This window comes from Myodes glareolus, chromosome X (genome assembly GCF_982192425.1).
Source record: "Myodes glareolus chromosome X, mMyoGla1.1, whole genome shotgun sequence".
In the NCBI taxonomy this organism is placed as follows: domain Eukaryota; kingdom Metazoa; phylum Chordata; class Mammalia; order Rodentia; family Cricetidae; genus Myodes; species Myodes glareolus.
In genome coordinates, this window is record NC_142053.1 from 147,507,339 (window position 1) to 147,519,158 (window position 11,820).

An 11,820-nucleotide genomic window follows, 5' to 3' on the forward strand; every position below is an offset into this window, starting at 1 on the left:
GGGGCTTGCCGGCTGTGGGGAACTGGACAGGACAGAAAACCCCAACAAGCAGCCCCCTCATGTTACAGTCCCTGAATGGGGTTATGGCTTCATAGTACACTACTTGTCTGGCATATACAAGGCTCAGAGTTCAATCTCTAGCAAAGAAAAGAAAAAATGGTTATCACATAGCAATAAATAGAATAATCAACCAAGAAAGTATAACAACTGTAGATATACATGCACCAAATATTGGTACAGACGTTTTCATAAAGTAAACATGGCCAACATAAAGTTACAAGTAGGTACAGATGCAATCATAGTGAGCGACTTCAGTAACTCATTGCTACCACCAGATTTCATCTGAGCAAAAATATTAACAAACCAGTTAAACAACAATAAATACAGATAAATTTGACAAGATAGACATACACATCTATAGAATATTCTTTCCAATGACTGTATAATGCTAACTCTTCTCAGTAGCCCATAGAACTTTCTACAAAATACATCATATTTTAAGACATACAAAAAGTTTAAGGGGGCCAGACATGTTAACAACACCTTTAAATTGCAGCACTCGGGAAGCAGAGGGAGGCAGATCTCTTAAGTTCAAGACCAACCTAGTCTACATAGCAGGTTGCAAGCTAGCCAGGGTTATATAGTTAGACCCCCATCTCAATTACAAACAAACAAACAAACAAACAAACAAACAAAATATCCTGTGGAGCTGAAGATGGCTCAGCAGTTCAGAGTACTAGCTGTTCTTCAACAGGAATAGGATCAATTCCATCACCTATTTGGCAACTCACAAGAATGTGAAACTCCAATTCCAAGTATCCAATACCCTTGCCTGGCATCTGCAGGCACCAGGCACTATGTGGCAAATAGACATGCATGCAGGGAAAATATCCATACAAATAAATATAGTATTTATTTTATTAGGAGTTAGAGAGATGGTTCAGTGGCTAAGAGAGTACACAGTCGTTGCAGAGGACCTAAGTTTGATTCCCAGCACCCACGTCAGGTGGGTCAAAACTGCCTGTAACTCTAGTTCCAGGGCATCCATTGGAACAGTTTCCAAGAGCACCTGTAAACACACACAGATACAATCAATTCAAAAATAGTAAAAATATTTTTTAAGTATTTAGGGGCAGGGTAAATGGCTCAATCAGTGAATTGTTTGCTATAAAAACATGAGGACCTGAATTCAAGTCTCAAAATTCACATTTTTTAAAAGAGTGGTGTGGTGATGCATACTTGTATTCTCAGTATAGAGGAGGAAGAGAGAAGACTCCTTCCAGTGAGGGGCCTTGTCTCAAAATAATGAAGTAGACAGCAGAATGACATCCAAATTGATTATTCTCTGTTACCCACACAAATGCCCCCCCCACAATATTAAAGCAGAAAGGAGATAATCCAGGACAATGAAGAGAATTAGAGCGCAAGTACATACAACAGGGGGTAATATAATCAAAGCATGCCATATGCATATATGAAAATGTCAGCACAAAACACCTTTTCAATAATATACACTGATTTTTTTTAATGATATGCCTGGTGATATAGTCTTGGCAATTAATCCCAGCTGCTCATGATGCTGAGGCAGAAGAATCCTAAATTCAAAGCTAGTGTTTACTACAGAAAGATTTCATGGCTAGTCTTATCAACTGAGTGACACCCTATCTCTCAAACTTGTTTGCATAGGACATACAAGGCTCTAAACTCAATCTGCAGTACTAAAAGAATTTCTCTAAGCAGGGTGAGATATGAGTCCATTCATTACTTTGAACGTGACAGAAGAGAAAGTGGGAAGTAGTCTACAAGACATAGGCACAGGAGACTACTTCCTAGGTAGAACCCGAGAAGCACAGATAATAAGAGAAACAATGAATAAATGGGACCTACTGAAACTGAGAAGCTTCTGTAAAGCAAAGGACACCATCAGTAAGACCAAAAGGCTACCTTCGGACTGGGAGAAGATCTTCACCAACCCTCATCAGACAAAGGTCTGATCTCCAAAATATACAAAGAACTCAAGAAACTAGACACTAAAACTCTAATTAACCCAATTAAAAAATGGGGTACTCTACTGAACAGAGAATTCACAACAGATGAACTTCGAATGACCAAAAGACACTTAAGGACATGCTAAACCTCCTTAGCAATCAGGAAAATGCAAATCAAAACAACTTTGAGATACCATCTTACACCTGTCAGATGTCAGATAGCTAAAGTCAAAAACACCAATGATAGCCTATGCTGGAGAGGATGTGGAATGAGGGGAACTCTCATCCATTGTTGGTGGGAATGCAAACTCGTGCAGCCACTGTGGAAATCAGTGTGGCGGTTTCTCAGAAAACTGGGAGTCAACCTCCCTCAGGACCCAGCAATTCTACTCTTGGGAATATACCAAGAGAGGCCCTATCATACTACAAAAGCATTTGTTCAACTATGTTCACAGCAGCACTATTTGTAATAGACCGAACATGGAAACAACCTCCATGCCCCTCAATAGAAGAATGGTTAAAGAAGGTGTGGAATATATACACATTAGAGTTTTACTCAGCGGTAAAAAACAATGACATCTTGAATTTTGCGTGCAAATGGATGGAAATAGAAAACGCTTTACTGAGTGAGGTAAGCCAGACCCAAAAAGAGGAATATGGTATGTATTCACTCATAAGTGGATTCTAGCCATAGTTAAAGGTCTTTGAGCCTATAATTCGTGATCATAGAGAAGCTAAATAAGAAGGTGAACCTGAAGAAAATCATGTAGTTATCCCCCTGGAAGTAGTCAAGATTGCAAGGCAAACTTGGGTGCATGGTGGGTGGGGGGGTGGAAGTAAGGGGAGATGGTTAGAGAGAAGGGAGTGGGAGAGGATTGGGGATGGTGTGGAGGCATGAGATGGAGGAGGACGGATGGATATGGGAGCAGGGAAGTATACATGTCAACTAAGGGAGCCATTTTAGGGTTTGCAAGAGACTTGATTCTGGAGGGGTTCCCAGGCCCAAGGAGAGGTCCCCAGATTCTTCCCTGGGCAGCAGAGGAGAGGGTGCCTGAACTGGCCTTAGCCCATAACCATACTGATGAATATTTTTCATATCACCATAGAACCTTCATCTGGTGATGGATGGAGATAGAGACAGAGACCCACATTGGAATTCTGGACTTAACTCCCCCTAGATCCAAATGAGAAGCAGAAGAAGGGAGAACCTGAGCAAGGAAGGCAGAACCAGAGGAAACCTTCATCCGACGATGGATGGAGATAGAGACAGAGACCCACATTGGAGCACTGGACTGAGCCCCCAAGGTCCAAATGAGGAGCAGAAAGAGGGAGAACATGAAAAAGGAAATCAGGACTGCGAGAGGTGCATTCACTCTCTGATACAAGGGGACTGATTTAATGAGAGCTCACCAAGGCCAGCTGGACTGGGACTGAATGAGCTTGTGATCAAACCGGATTCTCTGAATGTGGCTGACATGGGGGCTGACTGAGAAGGCATTGATAATGGCACTGGGTCTTGTTTTGTCTGCATGTACTGGCTGTTTGGGATCCTAGTCTGTTTGGATGCTCACCTTCCTGGACCTGGAGAGAGGGGGGAGGAACTTGAACTTCCCACAGGGCAGGAAACTATGACTGCTCTTTCAACTGGAGAGGGAGGAAGAGAGGGAGTGGGGGGCAAGAGAGGGAGTGGGGGGAATGGGATGGTATGGGGAGGAGGGGAGGAAGTGGAAATTTTTATAAACAAACTAATTAATTAATTAATTTAAAAAGCTTGTATGCCACAAAATTGGAAAATCTGAAAGAAATAGAAACTTTTTAAGTTAAATAGCATACACCATAATTAAATCAAGAACAGGTGAACAGTTTAAATAGACTTGTAAGTCGTGAGGAAATAGAAGCTGTCATCAGAAACCTCCCTACCAAAAAAGTCCTGAACCAGATAGTTTCAATGCAAAATTCTACCAGAACTTCCAAGAAGAACTAATACCTATACTTTTTAGTTTGTTTCGCAAAATAGAAAGAGAGGAGTCATTGCCAAACTCCTTTTATGAACGTACAGTCACCCTGATACCAAAACCACACAAAGACTTAACCTATAAAGTGAAATTACAGACAAATACCACTCATGAACATCAATGCAAAAATTCTCAATAAAATACTGGCAAACCGAATCCAAGAACACATTAGAAAAATTATACATTATGATCAAGGAGGCTTCATCCCAGAGAGGCAGGGCTGGTTCAACATACGCAAATCTATCAATGTAATCCATCATATAAATAAATTGTAGGAAAAAAATATGATCATTTCATTAGAAGCTGAAAAAGTATTTGACAAAATTCAACACCCCATTATGAAAACGGTCTTGAAGAGATTAGGAATGAAATGTTCATTCCTAAATATAATAAAAAGCAATAATCAACAAGCTGACAGCTAACATTAAATAAATGGAGAAAACACAAAACCACCCTACTAAAATCAGGAACAAAACAAGGCTGTCCACTCTCTTCATACCTCTTCAATATAGTCCTTGAAGTTCTAGCAATAGCAATAAGACAACATAAGGGGATCAAGGGGACTCAAATTGGAAATGAAGAAGTCAAACATTCATTATTTGCAGACAATATAATAGTGTATATAAGCAACCCTCAAAACTCTACCAAAGAACTCCTACAGATGATATACTCCTTTAGTAATGTGGCAGGATACAAGATCAACATCAAAAAATCAGTTGCCCTCCTATATACAAAGAACAAGGAAATAAACAGGGAAATCAGAGAAACATTACCTTTCACGATAGCCACAAATAGCATAAAATATGTTTGGGTAACTCTAAACAAAGAAGTGAAAGATCGCTTTGACAAGAAATTTATGGCTTTGAAGAAAAAAAATTGAGGAGGATATCAGAAAATGGAAGGATCTCCCTTGCTCTTGGATTGGGAGGATCAACATAGTAAAAATGGCAATTCTACCAAAAGCAATCTATAGATTCAATGCAATTCCCTTCAAAAATCCCAACAAAATTTCTCTCAGAACTTGATAGAGCAATAATCAATTTTATATGGAAAAACAAAAAGCCAAGTATAACCAAAACCATCCTGTACAATAAAAGTACTTCCGGAAGCACTACCATCTGTGACTTCAAACTCTATTACAGAGCTACAGTAATGAAAACAGCTTGGTACTGGCACAAAAACAGAGATGTTGACCAATGGAATCGAATCGAAGACCCAAATATTAATCCACAAACCTTTGACTACCTGATTTTCATCAAAGGAGCTAAAAGTATACAATGAAAGAAAGAAAACACCTTGAACAAATAGTGCTGGCATAAGTGGATGTCACCCTGCAGAAGAATGAAAATAGATCCATATCTATCACCATGCACAAAACTCAAGTCCTAATGGATTAAAGACCTCAATAATATTTTGATCACACTTAACCTGATAGAAGAGAAAGTGGGAAGTAGTCTACAAGACATGGGCACAGGAAATCACTTCCTACATAGAACCCCCGTAGCACAGTTCGTAAGAGCAACAATGAATAAATTGGTCCTCCTGAAACCAATTTCAGGGTTGGGAGAACATCATCAGCAACCCCACATTAGACAAAGGTCTGATCTCCAAAATATATAAAGATTTCAAGAAACTAGACATTAAAACTCTAATTAACCTAATTAAACAATGGGGTACTGAAATGTACAGAGAATTCTCAAAATATTCAATCACTACACTTATTCTTTCCCTAGCTCAACCAGTGATTGCCTGGCCCCCTGCAGTCTCTGAGAAGCAAACGTCTGGATCACTCTTTCTCATTCAGTTATGAGGGTCAAACAGACCTAACTGCAGCACTGACGATGTCCTGACAGCGGGTCCAGACTGGTGTAAGAGGAACCCGAAAGCAAAGTCTCCCGAGCACCCTTTGCCTTCCCAATCATGCTGCCTCTTCAATAGTCCATGTCCTGGTCACTGACAGTGGGCACCAGACCACCTAGCACTCTCGACCCTAATGAAGAAGAGAGGGTCCAAGGTGCCCTCCTCATTCAGAAAGCTCGGATGTTTGCCTGGCTAGTGCATGCAGAACCACCAGCGGAGACAGCTCGGGATTGGCCCGTGCAGGTCTGAGGTCATCCATTCCAAGTGGAGTTCTCGAGTTTTCCTCGAATTCTGAGGACAACTGTCACTCGAGTTCTGTGCGCTTCGCCTACTAGACGTGTCCACGGTTCTCGGGTAGGAGAGCCTCTCTCTCTGAGGATATTGCTCAGCTGCTGCTTGTCGAGAGTCATCACCATTAGCAAGTACATTCGCTGCCCCTTGTGAGGGGTCATTTCCCTTTTTACTTTTCAACTATCTTATTGGCTAAATGGCCAAACCTGTGGAGAGAGGCCAGCGAGCCTCAGCTGGTCCATCACACTCTGACCAGAGACCACAGATTTCCCAGCCTCCCCGGCCGGGGACCCCCTTCAGTGGACCCCGTCCTGGGTCCCCCTTCTGGGTCCCCCAATGGGATGATGACATCCTATCCCAACGGGGTAAGTGCTGGCCTCATAGGCCTGGGACCCCTTTCCGATGCCCCCGGCCTGGGACCCCCTTCAGTGTCCCCCAAGGGATTGATGACAGAGCATCCCAATGGGAGACATACTTGACCAGCACCAAATTCCCGAGGGACTTTGCACCTCCGGGGGTGCTTCGACTGGCTCGGCACAAGTTCAGGTGCCAAAAGCCTTATGAGGACAAAACATTCAAAATCCGCAACACTGGCACTGCAGATAGACTGCGGAGTCTTAGAGCTCTGATAAAGACTAAATCCAGTAAAAAGACCCTGGACCCCTTAAAGGAGCTGAAAGAGATCAAGGAAGGACAAGATCCACTTCCTCCAGAGGTTCCTGGCTGCAGGAGTAACCCACTGAGCAGGGAACCCAGACCATCTGTATTACCTCCTGCCACCAGAAAAAGAGTGGCCCCAACTTCTGTGCACAGACCTGGGAAGGTGCAACGATGCCTGGATATGTCTACTGTGTTTGAAGAGCCTATGGACTTCGACCATTCGGGCACCAGAGTGTCTGCAACATCTCCAAGACACTGCGCTGGAGACACCAGTGAAAATGTCAATGAGGATGACACAGAGCCTGGGCCGTCTACTGATGACTCTTCCACTGACCAACGTGGACTGGTAATTTCCCCACCATGTCAAGGTTCCCTGAATCCATCTTCCCCTATTCAAGGAGCTCTGGGATCTTCCACTTCTTCCCAAGATGCTCAGGTACTATCCCTATCCACGGGAGAGGTTCTGGGAGGAAGCCAATGTGATCAAGGGTCTATGGGGCATTCCATATCTTCCCAGGCATCCAAGAAACCTCCCCCTTGTGCTGAAAGGAAAATCAAACATGTCTCCCTTTCCAGAAGGGGTTTCAAAAGTCCATCCTCCAGCCAAGGGATCACCAATCATTCTGATTCTCCACCAAAGAGTTTTCGACAAGCCCCTTCTGATCAAGGGGACCTAGAGCAGGCCCCATTAGACAAAGAGAGCTGCAGATGTTTTTCTCGAAAAGGGGTGTTCACTGATTTCTCATTTTCCCAAACTGGACTGAGTCCTACCCCCTCTCCTCAGGGAAGTTTAACACCTATGACAGCTGCCAAAGATGAATGGAGATCTACACCCTCTCATGAAGAGAGCCAAGGCTGTTTTCCCTCTCCCCCAAATGACCCTAAGCCATCCGTATCTGCTGAAGTGAGCTTGAGTCCTGTCTCCTCTGACCAAGGGAATTTTATAACTTCCCCATCAAAGCAAGAGGGCTTTAAATGTCTGCCACCAAAAAGTGGGCTTGAATCTTCCCTTACAGCACAGGGGGGACCAAGCCCTATCACTACTCCCCAAGTGAGCCTCACACCACTCATGCCTACCCAAGCAGAAACAAAACTATCTACATCTACATCAGGGATTCCAGAACCTTTGCCATCTTCAGAAGGGGCCCTAGAGAATTCCACATATCTACAAAAGATGCTAGGAACTCCCAAGTCTACCCAAGTGACCCTTGTTCCTTCTCAACATACACAGAGTACTCTAGCACACACTTCAACTTCCCTAGGGGTTCTGAGTCCTTCCGTATCTGTCAAGAGGACTCCAGAATTGCCTACATCTAGAGAAATGGGTCAAAGACCTATTCTCTCTCACAAAGGGAAATTCAAACCTAATCCAGATATGAAAATGGACAATGGATATGTCTACTATTGCAAAAAGAGAAGGCTAGATCCTCCTTCTGAGCAAGGTAGATTTGCAATGTCCCTATCAGACCAAAAGGGCTCTAAATATACCCTGCCAATCAAAAAGGCCCTTCTGATTCGTCATCGGAAACAAAAAGGACAAAGATATGCCAAGAGTGTTCAAATGAGCCAAGCATGCTTCACAACTACCCAGGGTGCTAAGACAATACAGCCTTCCCTTCTTCCTCAGAAGTCTCTAGGACTTTCCACATGTGTAGGAGAGGCTCGTGAAATTTCTACATATACAGAAGAATTACCTGGTCATTTACATTCTGTCCAGCACTTTTTGTGTTCTACCATATGTGATAAAGGTACTGTGGGACAGAATACATCTGCAGATGGGGTTCCAGACTCATCCCCATCATTAGAAATGGCTCATGGATGTGACACATGTACACAAGAATTTGTAGCAAATTTCACATCGAGAGAAGGGAATTCTTCAGATTCTACCTGCCCACAAACACCCACAGGACCTCTCCACTCTTCACAGGAGGCTGTGGAAATTTCTCCATCTCCTCAAGGGTATCAGCAATCTGTTACAGCTACACAAGAGGCTATAGGCCATTCTCCACCTGCACAAAGGGATGTTAGTCTTTCTACATGCCCACAAGTGACTCCAGAACATCCAACCAATACCCCGAAGGCTCTGAATTCCACCTTATCTTCCCAAGGGTCCTTGAAACCTGTTTTGTCTACCTTATCTTCCCAAGGGTCCTTGGAAGCTGTTTTGTCCACCAAACTGTCTCTAGAACCTAACATCTCTATACAAAAGGCTTCATTACATTCTTCACCTGAAGAAAGTGTTCCTAAAACTTCCACATTTACACAAGGAGCTCCAGGAACTTCCTTAGCTGCCCATGAGGATTTTAGACCTACTACACATGCACAGGAAACTTTAGAGGATACCACACCTACACAGGTTCTAGAAATTTCCCCTCATTCTGAAGCTGTAGTAAAAATACGCACATGTACACCTGACACAGTAGCACATTCCCCTTCTGAGCAAGAGGCCCTAGGATCTACCATATCTCATGAAAACACTTTACCATCTTCCCCATCTGCACAAGAGAGTTTCATGCATAGCTCTTCTCAGGAGGGAAATATTAAACATGCTCCCTCTACCCAAGTGGACCCTGGTTGTTCCATTTCTACCAAAAAGAGGTTGAGAGATGATCCTTCTGACGAAGGGGACTTTGGAACTTCCTCATGTGAGGAAGGAAGTTTCATACTCCTGCCTTTCTCAAAAAGGGTATGTGCATCTTCTACTGCTCTGAAAGAAGCATCAACCACTACAAGTATTCCTCAGATAAGTCCGTCACCTTCTATATCTATCCAAAAGGCCCAGCAATGTTCCACATCTGAACAAAAGATTGTGGAACCTTGCCATTCTAACCAAGGGCCTCGTGAACATTACAAATCTTCCCAAGAAATTCAAGGGCCTTCTCTTTCTGTCCCAAAGGGTGTATGTCATTTACCATCTGTTCCAGGCCTTCAGGGATATTCTCCTTCTCTGTCAAAGTCTCCAGAAAATTTTACCTATACCCAAGGGGATCTGTCCATTTCTAAATCTGACGTGGAAGCCTTGAAACCTTCTTTATCTGCCAAAGGATTTAAGGGAAAGGCCAAATGTAAACAAAAACATCTTGAATCTTTACCATTAGCACAAGAGGACCAGTGTGCCCAATATGCTTTAGAACATTTACCACCTAGAGAAGGAGCTCTTAAACATTATTCAACCCACCAGAGGACTCAGGAAAGTTTGAAATCTTCCCAAGAGTCTCTTGAAATTTTGTCATCTAACTCTGAATATGTCAAAAATTCTCTTTCTGCCACAGGCAGTCTGAAATCCTCTATATCTGGTCCAAGGGTTCTTGGACATATGCTAGCTGGCAAACAGCCTGAACAACTTTCTATATATGAACAGGGGTCTCTGGTTAATTCAATGTCTACCCAAGAGGCTCAAAAACACTTAGCACCTTTAATAGGGAATTTGAAACCTTTACAATCTGCCAAGGAGGGACTCAAAACTTTGATATCACCACAAATTGTTTTGGAATGTGCTCCAAGTAGTTCAGATGATCTAGAAGCTTTATCATCTGCTCTGGAACAAATGAAAATTTCCTCATTAGCAAATGAGTCACTAGAGAACTCACAATATGCTGGAAGTGTTGGGGAATCTTCTTCTGCCACAGGAGATTTAAGACCTACATTATTTGCCCAAAAGTCTTTGGAAAATTCTTTTCCTGGAAAAGGGATTAGGGAAACATTGTCATCTTCCCAAGGGGCTTTGAAAATATTATCATCTACAAAAGGGAGAGTTGAAAATGTGTCATCCTCTGAAAGGTCAATGAAATCCACATCTTCCCACAAAGCACAGGACTCTTCTTATCATCATGGGTCTGTAGCACAATCCCCATCTGTCCCAGGAGAAACACATTATCTCTCTGCCCAGGGAATATTGAAAAAATTGTCATCTTCCCAAGTTACTCCAGAAACATCATCTTCTCTCCAGAGAGATAGAGAAGGTTCATTAGATGTGCATGGTGCTCAGCAACTTCAACCTCATTCCTCAGGGTATCTGGGACATTCCCAATGTACTCCTAATTCATCAGAAACTTTGACATCTCCCCAAATGGTTTTGAAATGTTCAGAATCTTCATCCATGACTCTAGAAACTTTGCCACCTCTCCCAGAAACTCTACGCCATTCAATATCTGCCCATAGTGTTCTGTTCCCTTCTGATTCTGACCAACTGATTCAGGAATCACCATCATCTCTCCAAAAATTGGTTCATTTTTCTCCACCTTCTAATGGCTCACTGAGACCTACTCCATCTGTACTAGGTACCACCCAATCTTTATTATCAGCCCAATTGTGCCCAAAATTGTCTATATCTTCCCAAGTGTTTCTAGACTCTTCCCCACCACAGCAAGAGTATTTAGGAGATTCATTATCTGTGCAAAGGGCTCTTGGAACTTCCATATCAGCACAAAAGTTTGTAGGACATTCAAAATCTGAGCAAAAGTCTCCAGGAATGTTCACATCTTCTGAAGAGGATCCAGGCACTTCTTTAGCCCAAGAGGTTTTAGAGAATTCATCATCTACTCCACAAGATTTTGGACTTTCTCGACCTTCAAAAGATACTATAGGAACATCACTATCACTATCTACAAAAGGGGCTAGGAAAACTCAAACATCTGCCCAAGGGTCTATAGTAAGTTTACCATCAGCTCAAAGCTTTCTAGAAATTCAGACTTCTTTGGAGCAGCCTCTGGGTACTTCCCAATTTGCTTCACAGACAAAAGAACCTTTGCCAACTTCTGAAGAGATTTATAGTACTTTGAAATCTCTCTCAAGGTGTCTAGAAACTTTGACATCTATTATAAAGACACTGAGTTTTTCAACATTTGCCAAAGGCACAGCAGGCCCTTCTATAACTGACCAAGGGATACTGAGATCACCAACAGTTTCCCACAAAGCTCTGAAATTTTCTCAATCTGAACAACAGTCTATGAAAACTGCCTCATCTCAAATGGGACCTGATAGAACTTCACCAACAGAAAAAGGTT